Below are 18,656 nucleotides of genomic sequence, written 5' to 3'. Positions count from 1 at the left end.
GAAACAGCTTTTGACTTCATTTTTTTTTTTATTGACTTCCGTTTACTTGCTTTGGATTTTATTGGCTGTTCTTTTCCTAGTTTCTTTTTTTTTTTTTTAAAGATTTTATTTATTTATTTGACAGAGAGAGAGATAGTGAGAGCAGGAACACAGCAGGGGGAGTGGGAGAGGGAGAAGCAGGCTTCCCACAGAGCAGGGAGCCTGATGCGGGGCTCGATCCCAGGACCCTGGGATCGTGACCTGAGCCGAAGGCAGACGCTTAATGACTGAGCCACCCAGGCGCCCCTCTTTTCCTAGTTTCTTAAGGTAGAAACTTAAACCACTGATTTGAGACTTTCTTTTTTTTTTTTTTTTTTTAGTATAAGCATTTAATGCTATTCATTTCTGATTTAGCTCCATGCCAAACATTTTGGTATGTTATATTTTCATTTCTATATAATTCAAAATACATTTTCCTTTACCTTTTAATTTCTACCTTATCCTATGGGTTAATTAGGAGTATGCTTTTTGCTGTTCAGTTTCTAAATATTTGGGATTATTCTAGATCTTTTTGTGTTACTGATTTCTAGTTTAATTTTGTTATGGTCCAAAAACATGCTTTATATGATTTCAATTTTTCAAATTTGTTAAAATTTGTTTTATGTCCCAGATTGTGGTCTATCTTGATGAATATTCCATCTGCACTCTAAAAGAATGGATATTCTGCTGTTGTTGAGTGTCTATAAATGTCAGTTAGGTAAAATGGTTGATAGCATTACTCAGGTCTTCTATCCGTCTATCTGCTTCTTGCTTTTGTCTATCCTTATGCCAATACCACACTGTCTTAATTACTATAGTTTTGTAGTAAGTTTTGAAATTAAGAAGTGTATAATTTACTTACTTTTAATATGGTAATTAATGTAGAAATTTCCTAAGTAGCAATTTATTTGTATATCTTTTTTTTTTTTTTTAAAGATTTTATTTATTTATTTGACAGAGAGAGAGATAGCGAGAGCAGGAACACAAGCAGGGGGAATGGGAGAGGGAGAAGCAGGCTTCTTGCCAAGCAGAGAGCCCGATATGGGACTCGATCCCAGGACTCTGGGATCATGAACTGAGCCGAAGGCAGACGCTTAACGACTGAGCCACCCAGGCGCCCCTATTTGTATGTCTTTTTAACCAATCATTGCATACGTTGAACTAATATTGTACTCCTTCATATATAATATGAGAACCTTTTAACAGTCTGATTTTGTCATGCATTTCACTTCTACAATTTAAACACACAATACACTGTATTGCCTTTGCTTTAAATGAGAAATTAGCTAATAATTTATTTACCTATATATAAACCATTTTCTGCATTTTTTTTGTCCATTCATGTAGATCTGCATTTCCATCTGCTATTATTTCCCTTTTGGTCTGCAGAACTTGAATATTTATTTTAAAACACATCTGTTTATGACAATTTATTTCAGTTTTTTAAAATCTGAAAATTTATTTTACTTTCATTTTTGAAGACTGATCTTATCAGATATAGAATTCTAGATTATAGGTATTTCTTTCCCTTTTTTTCACTTTAAAATTGTCATTTGATTGAGTTCTGGCTTGCATTGTTTCTGACTAGATGTCATCAGTAATTATTATTATTGCCTGTAGTTTATTTGCCTTTTGTTCTCTGATCACTTTAAAGATGTTTTTCTTTATCTTTGGTATTTGGCAATTTGACTATTATATGCCTGGGAATGGTTTTCTTTGTGTTATTTGTTTGTGACTCATTCAGCTTTTTGGATCTGTGTCTTGAAATTTTTTATCAAATTCGGAACATTTCAGCCATTGTTTCTTCAAGTCTTTTTTTCTGCTGTAATCTCTCTCTCCACTTCACTTAGGAGTCCAATCACACATATTTCAGACTGTTTGATTTTTTTTAATATGGTTCTTTTTTTTTCGGTCTTTTTCTTCTGCATTCTCTCTATTGGTCTGTGTTCAATCCACTAACCACCCCCCCTTTTTTGTGTGTCCAATATGCCACCATCTAGTGGATTTTTACGTTTTTTATATTGTATTTTTTATTTATTTCTAGAATTTTTACATGGTTCTTTTTTACAGTACGCATTTCTCTAGTAAGAGCTCCCATTTGATCACTACTTATGTCCTGCTTTTCTCTTAAATCTCTAACCATATTTATAAAATTCTGCTAATTTTGATGTCTGTGTTATTTCTTGGTCTGTATTCAATGACTATTTTTTTCTCATGATGATGAATCACATTTTTCTGATTTTTCACATCTAATACAATTTTTATTATATGCTTTACATTGTAAATGCTATGTGTTTGAGAGTTTGGCTATTGCTGTTTGCTTTTTAATGAGTTTTTTGGGGGGTTTTCCCCTCTTCATTAATTTACTGGAAGATCAACTTGATCTTGTTGAGACCTGATTTTAGGTTTTGTTTGGATATGTCTCTAGTAGCATTTATTTTAGCCTAGTGTAGTTTTTCCCCTAAGTTATGACAGTTTGGGGGTCTCCATGCAAACCTTTCTTTAAATTATAGCCTTCTGGGGGTTTTTAACTGAATGCTCAGGGTGTTTACCAAAGTCTCTTTACTCACTGGTTAGAACTCTATTGTCTTTGCAATCTTCCACCAACCTCTGGAACCTTCAGTTAGTTCGGAGCCCCCGAGAGCTGCTCTCTGACAGGCCTTCCAGAATTTCACCGTCTACTTGTACAGCTTAAAATTCAGCTAACTAATCAAGAGGATTCATATACAAATTTCTGGAGCTCCTACTCTGTACAGGTTCCTCCTCTCTAGTATTCTGCCCCTCAAATTTCAATTGCCTCCTTATGTCTGAACTTCAATCTTTCTATCCTCCATCCTACGAGACAGCCGTTCTCTATTTGGTTTCCATAGTTTTGTGTTGTGTTTTGAAAGGTATCCCCAGGCAAAAAGCCAGAAAGATTGCGGAGTTCACCTTGTTTGTTTCTTTTATTTCAAGGTCACAGTGCCGCATTACCTATTGTCCAATGCCTAAAAACAATTGTTCACATATTTTGTCTAAATGTATAGTTGTTTATTATGGGAAAGTGAATTTAATACCCATTCTCCATCATGGATGAAATCAGAAATTCTTCATTAAAAATAATCATTTCAAATATAGTTCCTTTATATTCGGTTTCTGATCATCAGTACCTGAAGTCCATGAGTTATAGTTTTTATTTCTACTGATTCTTCCTTATGGTGACTTTTTCCTATGAGTTTGATGATCTCTGAGTATGAACTTTTATTTGATCTTAATTTGTGAAGAGCCTAGGAGCTGATGTCCTGCATACTTTTCTCTAGAAAGGATTTGTAATTGCTACTGCTGGGAGCCAGGGGGCACTACAACCTGGGTCCACTTTGGTTCACTTCTAGGATCCTAGGCTTAATGCAGAAGTCTCATGTTTTGTTTTTCTACCTCTGGTAGAGCCTCGGTCTCAGATCATGGGTATGCAATTGGCATTTGCCCTCTAGATAACTCTGCTTTTCCAGCTTTCTATTTTCACACTGTTCCTCTAATTTTAGTATACTGTTTTGTTTTTGTTTTCTGGTGGAGGAATTTTGGAGATTTTCTTCAGCTAAAAAAAGAAAAGAAAAAAAGAAACTATTGATATATATTATGCAGATTTAACAACAGAGCAGTCATTTGGTCAGCTTTTGTAGGTAAAATTAGCATGAGTCACAGAAGGTATCCTGAGGGAAGATTGGGAGTTCTGCAACTCAGAGGAGTTACAACACTTTGCTGAAAATTTTTTCCACTTAGATATATAGCCAAGGGGCATATTTTAACTATCCATATTTTAAGGGGCATATTTTAAACTACCCTTTATCAAATGGAAACTTGGCTTAAAAGAATATTGCAAAGAAACTGTGGTATGTAACAAAAGTTACATACTTCTGCAAGTAATAAAAACACAGTTTTAAAATATGGAAGCTCAGGTATCTTTACTCCTGATATTAACATTTTATCAATATCATTACAAGAAAAAAGCAATGGCAATGAAATCAGATGTCACAATGTCAGCCATAATTTTTTAAAATGGAAATTAAGGTCACGTAAAATATGAATTTATGTAGATTATCCTTTACTATTACTTGAGTCTAGGTGTATATTGTTCTTTGAGATGTTAGCTAATGGTAGTATAAAGCTATGTGATTTGCAAAATATATAAAAATAAACATTCAGAATATGAAGATAATTTTCTCTATTTTTTTCAATGATGTGAGACGTGATGTAGTATTGAATCCAATACTTTGGAAAAAGAGGAACTTATTCTTAGCAACAGACAAAAAGGTACATATCAGTGGGAAATATAGTGGCATTTCCTGCTATGGTAAAAAATGAATGAAAAAAAAAACACACCCGAAGACTTGAAGAAAAAGATATATGAACAAAAACGCATTATGGAAACTTTACTGTGCAATTGGATAGAAGCATAGATGCTTCTACACTTGGCTTAGTTTATGGTATTGGCTGAATTCTGTTCAGTAATGAAAATACACAAATCTCTACGCTTTTTCTGAGCCACTAAAGTAAAGATGTACTAAAGAACATGTATCCTTATCAGTAAACAACTTCCTTAATAAAGGCAATATTTTATGAAAAATCAATGAAGTAGTTTCTATAAATAAAAATTTAAAAGGTATTCACAGAAGAGTAGAGATAGTACCACATGTGATAATTTTATATAATAAAAATCTTGAAAATAGAATTTAATTTTCATACACCTTGAAAAGAGAAAGGAAGTGACTATGAAAATCTTTTGTACCATGAAGATGTTTGATATTTATTTAGTGGTAAACCATTTTTCATAATGATTGGTGGCTTCTAGTACATGTTGTCTATCAGATGTTTTAAGAATATTGAATCTAATCTTTCCCTTCGAGGTAAATGTGGTAACAATAACTAAGAATCTTACTACTTTTGTTTTGTTTTGTTTAAAGATTTTATTTATTTGAAAGAGAGAGAGAACGAGCCAGGGGGAGGAGCAGAGGAAGAGGGAGAAGGAGGATCTCCATTGAGCAGTGAGCTCCGACATGGGGCTTGATCCTAGGATCCTGGGATCAAGACCTGGGCCAAATGCAGGTGCTTATCTGACTGAGCCACCCAGACACCCCAGATCTTACTACTTTTCAAAAGAAATTTGTGCGAGGAGGGAACATTTAGAAAATAAGTGTTTGGAAACGTTTCCACAGTTTTGTGATTTTTTTTCCTGAAAAAATTGAAAATATAAATGCATCACTTATATAAATTTTTATATCTACACACTTAAAAACCACGGAAACAGCTTTTTAACCTATTTAAAATGTTTCGGGGGAAGAGTTTTGAAACCATTTTTAAATCATTTGCTAAACATTTCTAAATGTTATGCCTTCCAGTTTGCTATAAAATGAATTGGCATTAGGAAAGGTGGACATTTATTAGCCGAATTACATAAAAAAACCTTTGTATAATTGATTGTGGAATTCAAAAACAAGCGTTATGGTTTAGAAACTTCAGCCAGTAGAGTAGTTCTTCCATTTAAAAAAAAACTTGGTATATTGTGAGATTTCAGCTACTAAAACCCAACATCCAAATAAACTCTTCTTAGAATTGGACTTTTGAATTACTATATCAAAGTATTTAACAAGAAATTTTAAAAATAATAAAGTATATTTAGCCCCATTATTGTTATTAGTGTCATTAGTAAAGTAACATTAAAATTTACTTTTAACCGTTTTTATTTCATCCTTATGTTTTATGTCTTATTTAATTTTTAAAAAAAAGTAGGGGCACCTGGCTGGCTCAGTCGGTGGAGCATGGGACACTTGATCTCAAGGTTGTAAGTTCAAGCCCCATGTTGGGTGTAGAGATTACTTTAAAAATAAAATCTTTAAAAAAAAAATGAGTAAATACATATGTATTGGAGTGTGTGCACAAATGTTCTTTTTTAAATGATGAGATGCACAGACAAATAATTTGGTAGGTCCATTGCTTAGCACATTATTATAATGAGATATTTATCATTGTGATTTAGGATAGCCAGAAAAATTTGTTAAGTAATTTTTCTTAAAAAAAAGTATATAAGTAAAAATTTGTTTTAGAAAAGTTAAAATGAAAAGGATAAAAACCACTCAAAATTCTACCAACCAGAGAAAATCACTGTTGAAATTTTAGTGAATACCCTTCCAAATTTTATTTTCTTAATATATGTATCCTTTCACAAACATAGGCTCATACTCTGTTTAAAACTGTTTATAGAGTGCCTTTATACCTTACAGAATTTTTCTAAAATGAAATTTACAAGAGATTTTGGAACAGAAATTAAAATTTAAAGGAACAATACTAAGAGGCTACTTCCTGCTATTTTGAGACAGAGATTAAAATTTAAAGGAACAATGCTAAGAGGCAAACAAGACCAAGGCTGAATCTTCATAATCAACACTGTGCAAGATTACAACATTTGTTTGATTTTAGTCCATTGCCTGTCATTTTAATGTTCTTTATCTAGATTTTAAACGTGTGGTTTAACTATGAAGAGAAATTACCAAAAAACAGACCATCAAATGTGGTTTTTTACTTGCTTTATCTTCGTATGGCCTATGTAGTCAGGCAGATAGATAAAGGGAACTAAGATTTTGGCAAGGCTTTGTTTCTGTTCAACATTATCTCTGTACCCAAAACTGATAAAATTTGGTTTATAAACTAGAATTATTAACTTTGTGTAATAGGATAGAGAATAGAACCCAGATAGTGATTATCAGTGTAGTCATTTATCTTCAGAATCAAGCAGTTATCTCTCAGAGGTGTGGTCCTGGACCCAATCTCATATAACATTTTTTATCAGTGACTCATACTATGAGAAAAGACATTTCATTCACACAGCAAATGAAACCTAGTTGGGAAATGAAAACTAGGAAGAGGAAGTCACATTGTCAATGACCAGATTAGAATCAAAATGACCCGGAAAATTGGAGAAGTAGTAAGATGTAAACAAAATGAGTAAAACATAGGGGTGGGCTAAAATAAACAAGGAAGACAAACAAGTTTCAAAAGGAGGAATGGCTAGCTGTTGGCAAGTATAGAAAATAACTTAGAGATTCTAACAAATAACAAGCCGACTAGAATCAATAATGTATTGTTTAAAAAGCAAATACAACATTGTGAAATGTGTTCTTTACTAAAATTTACCTAAACTCCTACTTCCCAGTTGAGTGTCAATTGCAAACACTAAGAACTTGTTCTTTTTACCAGAAATCCTATTATTCACCTTAACAACAAATGTGAAGAACACAGCCACTTAAGTGAGATAGTAATAGAAGAAAAACTAGTTTCATTGTAAGATTGGGGAAAGATGATTTTTTTTTTTCTCCTCAAAGAGATGGAATAATTGAATAATGATCTTTAAATAGGAACGTATAGTTACAAAGATGAAAGGTTATTAGATTCAGGCTTTCATGTACCTTAAGTAATTTAAAAAGTGGATCAGTTGTACTCAACTTTCATGAAAGAATGAAAGAGAAGATGAAATTAAATTGTATTAGGAAGGAGTTAATTTAGAATAAATAGGGACAAAAAATAGGATTAAAAGGGTTGGTTGAAAATTGGAACAATTCTAAGAATCTGGTAGAATTTCCATTGATAGATTTCTACTTTTCTAAAATGGTGAAATGTGATACATGAAAGGATGAAATGCAAATTTTTAATGTCCCAACGAGACCTCAAATTTTGTGATTTTTGCCTTAGGTTGTAACTAGAATAAATAAATTTGCACCAAGACCTAAAAGCTACAAGAGCAAGAGCAAAGTTTGTTGTTATCAAAATTACTAGTGGTTATGTCAGGAGACATTTTTAAAAAGTGCTCCAATTGTGTTGCATCACTGAATACAAGGGCAATATCAGGAACAGATATCTGATTGTAGACCTAATAAGAAAAGGATCTGGAATATATGGACAGAGGATAGTCTCCTAAGGAAACAATGTTCCTCTTTTATTTTCCTGATGATGCTACTGTATACTGCTTTTATTTTTTATAACTTTCACTTATTTTACACTAGATATATATATTAATTGCAGGACATGTAGAGTATAGACAGCAAAGAAGAACAAAAACCGTATATGTAATTCCACAACTGAAGGGAAAAAAATTAGTTAACATTTTGATGTATATCTTCTCAGACTCTTTTCTATGTACACAGATATGTAAAATATTTTATAACGTATAATTTTAATTTATATGTATTTTAAACGTATAAAAAAGGGAATTTTGTAATCTGTTGCTTGATTTAAAATCATGAACCTAATTTTCTATAAATATACTAGACCTACATCGTTTTTAACCGTTGTAATAATTTGCATAATCCCTACCTTTGGTCATCTTTGTTTCCAATTGTTCACTATTATTAACAACGGCAATTTTATCTCCAATATTGCTTTTCTTTTTTTTTTAACAGCAAAAAAGAGCATTGTAACAAAGGAATCCAAGGCACTTACTCATCGATCCGATTATTTATTGAACATTTATTTATGCTGGACACTGCATTAACTGGGACAAGAGAGATGGTTAAAGCAAGATCTCCACTGTTTAACTTCCAGTCTCACGTAATAAAAAGACCAGTCGAGGAGTAGGAGGCGGCACAACACTCACCCTCTCTCTAGTCTACTTTAAGAGAAAGTTGCTGGGTCAGAGGCCAGGTGTATATATATTAATTAGGTAAAAACAGTTTCTAGAATTGCAATCTCTACAGTTAATGATTATTAGGTTCATGTATAAAAAATATTAACCCACAACATCTACATTAGCCAGTGTTCAAGAGCTACACAGACAGAAAACCCGACTCAGCCCTCAGCTGCCTCTGCTTGGTCCCAGGCAGAGGAAACCCTCTCCCCGGGCCTCCCGGCGCCCGCGCGTGCGCGGGAACAATCTCACCCACCGCCCGGGAAGACCACCTCGCACTCCCGGCTTCTTAATTCCTTTCTCCCGGCCTGCGCCAGGCGGTCAAAAGCGAAACGTACCCCCGACCACTTCCTCTTAGAGAAGTTCTCCTGGCCAAGTACGGTTTTGAAGATCAAGTGCAAGGCTGCTTAGCACGGTGGTCAGAACGAGGGTGGAAAACAAACTTTGTTACATGTTAACTTGGTTGGAGCAAAGCGACTCTAGGAAGGGATTTGAGTTACAAGCGCAGCTTGTTTTTTTTAATAAACATCGTTTTAACTGATAAGGAAGGGAGGGATTGAAAGCAAGCAGGAGAATGGGGCAGGATGGTTTCCGCAGGTGGCGTGCGGCCGCATCCCGGCCTCCTCCCGGCTCGCCGCGGCTCTGATTACAGTTTCCGCGGCACTGGAGGGGAAGCATCCTCCACGCTGCAAACTCCCATCAATGGGATTCCCCTCGTGGGAAATGCCGCCTCCCGGCCGACTTGCTCTCGAAGTGTTAGGCGTGTAGCCGCGACCTCGGGCTCCCAGGAAGGCGGACGGGTGCGCACGCCGCGAGCCCCACGGACACCCCGGGTCTGCACCGCATTCCCTCCACGCCCCGGGTACAGCCTGCACCACCCGCCGCCTGCCGCCGCGAAGGGGCGGGGGAGATGCCGCGGGGGGCGGGCGCGGCGCGCGGGGAGGGGAAGGGGTTCTCGCGCGATTGGGCGAGGTTTCCGGTGTTGTGACTGAAACCCGTCAATATGGCGGCGATCGGCCGCGGCCGCTCGCTGAAGAACCTCCGAATACGAGGTAAGCCCGCTGCAACCCTCACTCCCCACCGCCTGGGGCCCGCGACCCCTGGCCCTTGCCTCCCCCTGGCCCTGGGCTGGGGGAGCGATTAGGGGCGCTGGCCCGAGCCAGGGTTGCCGCCGCTGGCCTGCGAGCGAATCCTAATTGGAGCTGTGTGTCTGTTTCGCGCAGGGCGGAATGACAGCGGCGAGGAGAACGTCCCGCTGGATCTGACCCGAGGTAACGCGGGGCGCCGCGGGCGCCGGCGAGGGCACGCTGCTGGGGAGGAGCCGGGAGCCGGGGGTCGGGGCCGGGGGCAGGGGCGGGCCCCGCACGGGACTGGCGGGGGTGCGGGAGGCAGAGCCGAGCCCCGCCTGCTGGCCCGCAGGAGCCAAGCCCCGGGCAGCCTCCCGGGACCCATCCCCCTTCCCGGTGCCCGCTTGCCTCGCCCCGCGCCTTTCTCCCGGCCTGTGGGTGCGGCGGGTGCCTGGGAACGCCAAGCGGGACTCAGCGGAGCGGGCTACCCTCTGGGTTCTCTGGGTCCCCGAGGGAGGGTTTAACTCCCATCCTGGAGCTCGTGCAGCCATTCGCCTGGAGGCGGCCGGCGGGAGGTAGAGGCTGTTATTTAGGTTGCCGGAGGATGTCTGAGGGAAGAGCGACCACATCCTGCCCTCCCCGTCCCCCCGAGCAGAAGCCGGACCTGCTGGGTTCTTGCTTGCCTGCGTGACTGCTTTTCTCTTTGCCCACCGCCCTGGGGGACCCGCAGCATTGATAACTCGGTAGTGAAACCTAGAATGGGTGACTATGGCTAAGTGTCTGATTTGCGCTGTAGTTCATTCCCGTTTCCCTTTCCCGGGTGGCTGGGACTGTAGTTGGCAAAGACCGCCCCCTCACCCTCGCTGCAGGTTCATTGTTTACCTTCTGCAGTGGCGACGGGTTTGTTTACACCTTCGGAACTGGGCGAACCCCGCGGTTGTGTTTTTAAGGATCTAATCCAGCTACTGGCCAATGAATCTTTTATTAGTCACCGTACTGGAGTTTATTCGACAATATCTCGAAGATACAGTAGTTATATACAAGGTTTTTCTTTTTTCTTCCACGGTAAACAGGATTTGGTCTACTGATTCCGAAGAAGTCATATTTCACACCGGCTGTAGCATAGAGTGTAAGCTGGTTCAGCTGTATAGAGTCAGTTTCCTTTTTGAGATCTGAAAAACACTTCGGGAAGTTAAGAAAAGTCGTAAACATTTCATTAAAAATTTGAAAAATTTAACCTATGTTATACTTGACGTAATGACTTATCTAAAGTATTTGTCAGACGCGGGCTCATTGTTGAGACTCATCTCTGGTATTTAAAGCATAGTGCATTGTCTAATTTGTTGTATTTTGTATTTCATAGTGTAAGAAAACTGTTATAAACAGCTACTTTTTGTTTAGCTACAAGAGTACATTTTTGTAAGAATATTTTATTCTGAAAGTTCAGGGACTTTGTTGGGCGAATGAAGTGCTGGTGTTAACAGGCAGAAGGGTTTCTGCACTAAATTGGAACTTTTTTCAGCAGATAGTGTAGAAGATGTAAAGCTTTTGACTTTTGTGTAACAGTTTGGAAACTTGACTATATAAAACACACATGAAAAATCTATATAAGATGTATGTGGGAAAAGATTTTCTAGTAAATTTCCTAACAAAAACAAAATTCCCACAGGGTTCAAAATTAGTATTTGAGTTCTGTAACAGATGTACTTTATTAGGTGATTTAATTTCTGTGTGGGCATATGTGTTTAGATGGTGAAAAGAGCACTTATTAGATAGATCTTCTGTCTTAATTTTCTCATTAAAAGCTTGTTTGGATGTGGTGCTAGAAATAAGTTATATTTGTGCTTTAGGTTGAGTTTGCTGAGCTCCTTTATATATAGTAGTTTCTGTGGTTGGTATCAGAATTTTGGTTTGTTAAAAAATATACAAATTGATACCTTTGATTTACTTCAAACTTATTCAAGTGCACAGATAAGTCTGTATGTTTACTATTTAAAATGTTATATTTTCTGAGCACTTTGTGAACACCATTGTCCATAGGTGTTTTTAGGATAATGCAGCAAGCAGAAAAATGCTATTTCTGCTTGCACTGATAAAATGTAGTTTAGTTTGGAATATACACAGCCAAGTGAAATTGATCACAAAAGGCATATGCAAGTAAGAGAGGCTATATGAGAATAAAAAAGTAATTTATAATATAGGGAAGCTATTATTGTTCAAGGAATTGCTATTCTGACAGACATTTCATTATTAAAAGAAGGTTTGTGGCTCTAAAGAAGTCTTGTGGCTCTAACCTGAAGAAAGTTCACAAGGAATTACACTTTAGTAATAGTTTGAGAACTGTAGGGCAGTCTGGGTTGCTGCTGAAGGGCAGCTGGTTGTGGATTGGATTACAGTACGTTTTAGATAAAGATTGGGGTAACCAAAACTACAAGTTTTTAATGCGAAGGCAGTGTTTGCTCTCATTTTAATTCTTTTTATGTAACCTTTGAGAAATTCATTGTGTAGCTATCTCACAAAGTTCATTGTTAAGTAGAGGTAATGGTGATTCTAATTCCTAAAGGAACCATCAATGTATAGTGAAAAGAGATCAGACTGTACAGTCGGATAGTTCTGTGTTGTAATCTCAGCTGGGATACTTAATAGTTAGGTGATGTGGGGCAAGGTATTTGACCTTGCTTAACTCTTGGTTTCTTCATCTCAAAGAGATAACTTCAAAGGGTTATTAAGAATGTGAGAAGTAAATGAACTAATGCTTAAAATACTCAGTACAGGAGCTGATAATTTTGTGAGTGATGTTAACTAAATGTTAGTTGTCATCCCACAGTATGAAATAAAAATTATTTATATCGCATTTAAAATATTTCAGTTGTTTTGAACATTATAAACTTGTTAATGAGGAATTACGGTATTGAGGCTTTCATTTTTTTGAGACATACTATTAATTGGGTATAGTCTGTCTGAAGTAGAGTTCTTGAGTATAACAACTGTAAAGAAGTATTCTGTGAGATTACCAGTAAATTAGGTCTAAGCAAAGAGTATTATATGTACTTAAGATATAATGTAGTATTTTATTTCATAGAACCTTAGAATTTTTCTCTGACTCCAGAAGATTTCTTAGTAATAATGATTTGGCTAGCCTTGCAAGCTTCTTGAGGCCCAGGAGAGTTCTACGTGCTTTGGTTTTGGTAGTTAGTTCATACATAGTGTACTTCAATTAAAAATTGTTGGTGGACTAATTTTGATCTAGTTTAGGAACTTCATTGCAGTAGATCGCACAGTAAACTTATTGCTGATTGTTGCTTTCAGTTTTGTTCAAACAACTACGCTACTTAATTTGTGAAAGTCCCTGATACTTGCTATTGATATAATTTAAATACTCTCTCTGTTTTGCATGCCAATATCTATTTTGAAATCAAAATGCTTCCCTTAGTCACTTCCACTGCAAGGATAGCCTGTTTTTTAATCAGTCTCATAGTACATTTCTGGTACTGAATAACTTGAAAAGACACAGAGTATTCTTCCTGTGTAAGTCCTTACTGTACAGTAATTTAATGATTGTGTTCAAAGTGAATTTTCAGGACATGGACAAACCTGTATTCAAATCTAACTATTAGAATTTATTTAAAAGTATTGAGTTTTATATTTTTTTATTATCCAATTCTTTTCCTTTTCCTTTAGAAAGAATACAAAAATTGACTGTCTTAGTTGCTGTTTAATACTTAGAAAAGGAAGGTTATCTAAATGATGCAGATTTGAACACTACTTTTTGTTTTCTGATTTTTATCTAGTGAGCAGATTACTTATGTTATTTAATCGCTGACTTCAGTTAGACAAAACACACATTGACTGGATGCCTATTATTTACTAAATGCTGAATTAAGTGCTGGAGGAATGAAGATAAGGAAGATGTTATTCCCCTTTTCAGGAATTTACTGGAACAGATATTAATAAAGTGATTGCAATATGGAATGATAAATTAAGTAACCAAACTGTACAAGGACCCAGAAGTAGCCTAGAGGAGAAAATGATGAATTGTTTGGTGGGTAGAGGATTAGAGGCAGCTTCAGAGTGGTTGACTTCTCATGAGAATAGTGGTAGACATAATGAAAGGAAACATGGGCTCGCAAGAGACTGTACCACACCTTGGGAAAGGTAAAAGTCAGCAGGAAAAGGAGCTGCCTTAGGAAGCTGCTGCTGTAATCTAAGAAATGGTGGGGAACTAGACCAGGATGTTGGAGTTAGAAATGAAGGTCCATATATATTGAGATGGAGTAATCAACTAATTTGTTTTCTTCAGATTGTCAAACTGACTTTGGAATACTCCTACACTGTGCAGAGAACTTATATTTATTAAGAAGGTTGAAGCTGTCTAATGTGAATTCCCTTGACTCCTCCCCTTTATTTAATTTTTAAAGTAACCTTTGTGCCCAATGTGGGGCTTGAACTCAGGACCTCAAGATCAAGAGTCACATGCTCTACCTGCTGAGCCAGCCAGGTGTGCCTGTCTTCTCCCCTTTATATTTTATACATACTTATCTTCTGGTTCCCTGAGTCAGGGAATAAACAGAATCTCTGTTCCTTTTCAAGGCTAACCTGGAAAGGAATTTTATGCTCCTAATACTGTTTCTTCTAAGATTCTTTGTAGAACTGAGATCCCTTTCTTCATTTCTTCCTTCCTATTGGAAGTTTTCTCATGTTCAGTAATCATTTGTTGTATCCTTCATATGGATCAGGTACTATCCCAGGCATGGGATGATGGTGGGAGGTGTGGAAAGATAAAAGATGAAGATTACAAAGTAGCTGTTTTTCCATCCGCTCTAAGGAAAGAATAGTTCATCCTCACTCTATAGCTTTCTTCCTTAACGACTATAGTCTTCTAAGCACAGCTTTCCCCGTGTACTGAAAATAGTTTTTTAAAGGGTGCTAGTAATCTCATGCAAAATTCATAGGCATTTTTAAGTTCCCCATTCTGTTTTAGAACTACTACTGTATTAATAGTTTTGTTCCAGGCTCTAAAATATGTTATCTCACTTAATCTTTAATAACTGTTTGAGGTACTCTTTTTATCCCTCTTTTACAGTTGAGGATATAGGTTTTAAAATTCCAAAGGTCTGAAATTCAGGTAAGTAATTCAGCCAGGGTCATAGGATTAGTGAGCGACTAACTGCAGATCATGCATTTGTAGGCACTACACTTTTGCTATTCTTGCAACCACTTCTTTACTTGACTTCTGTGAAATATTCTCCTGCTGCTTTTCCTATCTCTCATGCTGCTCCTTCTCTGTTCCCTCCTGGTCTTCCAGCTCCTTAAGCGAGTGAACCTTAAGGTTCTGTCCTTGATCTTTTCTTCTCTCCTACGGTGCTATATGCTATGTACCTGAACAGTCTTTTCACTGAGGGCTTCAAAAATCCATGAGTTGAAAAAAAAAAAAATCCATGTGCTGAAATGGTTATGATAATTACATTTTTATTCAGACTCTTTCTTTTAAGCTTGCAAAACATATTAGCATTATGTGTCTGCTACTCATCTGAAAAGCCTGATGTGTAAAACTCTGCACCCCAGAGCATATTCCCTTTTCACCCTTTAGTTACCACCACCATCCTTTGTAATAATCAAGCTAGAGACCTACAGTTTATCTTTGTTCACGTGCCATGTTCCTTCAGTTTGCCTTTGAAATATCTAATGAATGTAGTCTTTCTTATTCCATTGTCATTGGGCTTGTTTACATCTTTATTATCTCATTTGGATGATGTAAAATCTTTTCTTTCACCTTTTTTTCACTTTCTCTGCTATACGATTGCCAGGGTTATTTTCCTGAAATGTAGCTCTGATCTTACCATTCCCTTAAATAAAAAAACCAAAGCACACTCATACTCACACTTCCCTGGCTCGTTTTTGCTCACAGAATAAAGTCCAGATTTCTTAACTTGACATTGAAGGCCTTTTATGATTTATTCCAAAATTATCTTCTGTACTGTCTTAATCATACTGTTCTGTCAGCCTCTGTGCAGAGTTTACTTGTGTAAGACACTCTCTTCCTTCTTTACACACAGTGCTTTTCAGAGGGCATGGGGAAAGTTCGCAAGTCCAAAGCACCTACCTCCCCATATTTGTTCTTTCCCCTTGGAGATTGTGTTATACCCCTGGTTGAGAATCTGCTCTAGACAAAAATGATTTATTCCTTGCATATGGCATGCAGTTTCTGTTTACTTGACCTTGTGCAGGTTGTTTCCTCTGCCTAGAATTTCATTTTCAGTACTCTTTATTGAAATCCGAATTCTTTAAGGTCTAGGTCAAATGCAACTTCTAGAAATCGTCCCAGTGGGAATTCATTGCTTCTTCCTCTGCTTTTCCACTTTTGTTTGTTCCTTTCTAAATATCACTTCTCATTGCCTTAAGTTCTTTGCCCAGTTGTTTTTCCCTCACTGGATCTTAAGCTTCCCCAGCATCTATCATATAATAATAACTGAAGCACTTATTGAATGTCAGAATGGAGAGAGAGATGGGAAATGGAGTGTACAGCATTAAGGAGAGTAGAAGTAAAAGAACATTTTAGGTTTGCAGTCCTGAGGGACAGTGAGATTGATGGTGCCATGAAATGAAGAGATCCATTTTGGAGGGATGATAATGAGTTTAGCTTTGCACTTTGAATTTCAGGTGATTAAGTCAATCAGAGATGTATAAAAGGTAGCTGCAAATACTGGAATGGTTCTAAACTTGTGATCTGATTGTTCTCTGCATAGGGCGTTGAGACAGGGAAGAATGTAAATGGAGAAGAGCTAAAGATTTGAGGGCTAGAGGATGAGCTGATGAGAGTGTCATAGCATAAGAATCAAAAAATGAGAAGAAGGTGGCCAAGAGAAGAAAACTAGCAAGACTATGATCTCAGAAGCCAAGGGGAGTTTTGGTTGAAGAAACTGTGAGACTGTAGCATTGAAGTTGGTGTCCGGAGAACTCAGTCCTACTCTTCCTTAATCTAAGGATGATGTTGGCATACTGTTTAATCTCTCTGTGCTTCAGTTTCCTGGATCTCTAAAATGCACACTCCGTTACATGTGTAGCACTGTCACCTTCCGTCTCTGTGATCCTCAGCTATCACCATGTTTCTGGGATATTGAAAGGTTAAAAAGAAAGCATTACAGCCTTGTTAAATCACTGTGAGAAGTATTCCCATAAACAGTAATGAATACATGTAGGAGTGATGGTATTTCATAGCACTTTAAATGTAAATTATAGTCAACTCTCAATTTCCTTTTAAGTGATCATCTGCAGTGACTTGCTGCCTCCTCCCCCTCCCAGGTCTCAGGCTACTGAAAATAGGGCTGTGAAAAGCACAGTGGGGTGAGTGAATGGTTTGCATGCCTGTGTATCTGTATCTCTGACTATCACCAAGCTAAATACAGTCCACTCTCATTTACCTGCACTTAATAAAAAGGTGAATAATGATGGAAGAGTGCTAAATTACATAATCTAAATAGTATTATTTATATGTGGCTTGGGAAGATTTTATATTCTTTCCTCCCCTACAATAGATTGATGTGTCTTTTCTTTTAAGTGAATTATTAGCATCAATTTTTATTTCCTGAGCAAATACTGTTAGAGTAGCCAACATAAATAGGTTAAAATATATATTAGGTAATCCACATGCGAATAATTGAGAGTTGACTGTTAATGCTTTTTGGCTCATCCATTGTTTTGTATTATCTGTGCTTTTTTGTTAGTGTGGCCAGGTTAAAGCTGAATAGCTACTTTAAAATTTTATCTCTACAATGAATTTACTTCTAAAATTATACAGATGCCAAACTAAATTGAAAATAATTGTGTAAAACTAGATAAACATAACATATATCCCAAGTCAGAGGATTGAAAGAGAATTTAAACTTAAGTACATTCTTAAAATTCCTTTTACAAAGTCTTTGAGCCAGGCAGATTGCATAAACTGAGCAACGTACCTGGTAATGATGAAATTTATATAAAATATAAATTTGAGGATATGCCGAGGCTTCAAACATACCCTATTTATGGAGTCAGTTGAGTTTAGTAAGAAAGACACAAGACAGTTTTTTAATTACCTGAATTTTCAAGAATTTGGCTCTTTTAATTACTTTGCCATTTTTTTACTCCAATATTTTGAAGATTTGGATTTATAGTGGTTTGTTAATGTCAGCATATTTTTGATCCATATATTATATAATTGGGTTATTAAGTATTGTGAATTAGGAAGGCACAATTCTTGGCTTCTGGCATATCTTGGGATATACCTGTATCAGGGCATAATGTAAGATAGCAGTATAAGAAGAACCTGCCAATTGTCCTTATAAAGGAATCAAAAACTGAAGGCATTCAGAAAAAAAAAAAAAGAAGGGAGATAGGTAAGGAATGGCTTAGAGGGAAGACCTCATAGAAGTCTTGACACCTGTCAGACTTTTGCATTAAAGGGTAGCATTTGAATAGATAGAACTTGGGATCAGTGTTTTAAAAAAAAAATCGTAACTTAATTTTGTGAACTAACACTTCTGGCATATTATTCAGTACTTGAAGGTAATGTTGAGGAAAATTGGTGATTATATAACTCATAATTATTGAGGATTATTTATATTTCAAAGTACGGCTCTTCTGGCCTTTAAAGGTAACGCAGGACTGGACTGAGAGCTTTTAGGCATATTGTGAAATAATTGTGTGCTTGTGACTATGAGTATATAAATGCTTGGCTGTTATTCCAAATCCAAGTATAAATGATTTTTTTTCTTCCATTGTTTTGTAATATATGTGTTTCCTTTCCCCTTCATTAATACTGCATGTTCAAAGGGCTCTGTAAATTTGTTATCAAACTTACTTCAAGATGTATGCAGTTTGGAAATAGAGATTATAAATGAGATGGGTAGTGTTTTTGTTATTTTCCACACTAAAATGAC

The 18,656-nt window shown here is 36.9% G+C and overlaps 1 long non-coding RNA gene across 1 annotated transcript; it reads left to right on the top strand.

The window, feature by feature from the left end:
• Positions 1–9,625: 9,625 nt before the first annotated feature.
• LOC145722557 (uncharacterized) lies at positions 9,626–18,159 on the top strand. Its single transcript, XR_014146889.1, has 3 exons — positions 9,626–9,723; positions 9,895–9,942; positions 10,812–18,159. It is a non-coding gene; the product is annotated as an uncharacterized LOC145722557 (long non-coding RNA).
• The last annotated feature ends 497 nt before the right edge of the window (positions 18,160–18,656 follow it).

The sequence above is a fragment of the Leptonychotes weddellii genome, chromosome 7 (genome assembly GCF_054177405.1).
Source record: "Leptonychotes weddellii isolate Sample4059 chromosome 7, ASM5417740v2, whole genome shotgun sequence".
In the NCBI taxonomy this organism is placed as follows: Eukaryota; Metazoa; Chordata; class Mammalia; order Carnivora; family Phocidae; genus Leptonychotes; species Leptonychotes weddellii.
Note: the sequence above shows the minus strand (reverse complement) of the source record. Positions and strands in the feature narration are given on the sequence as shown.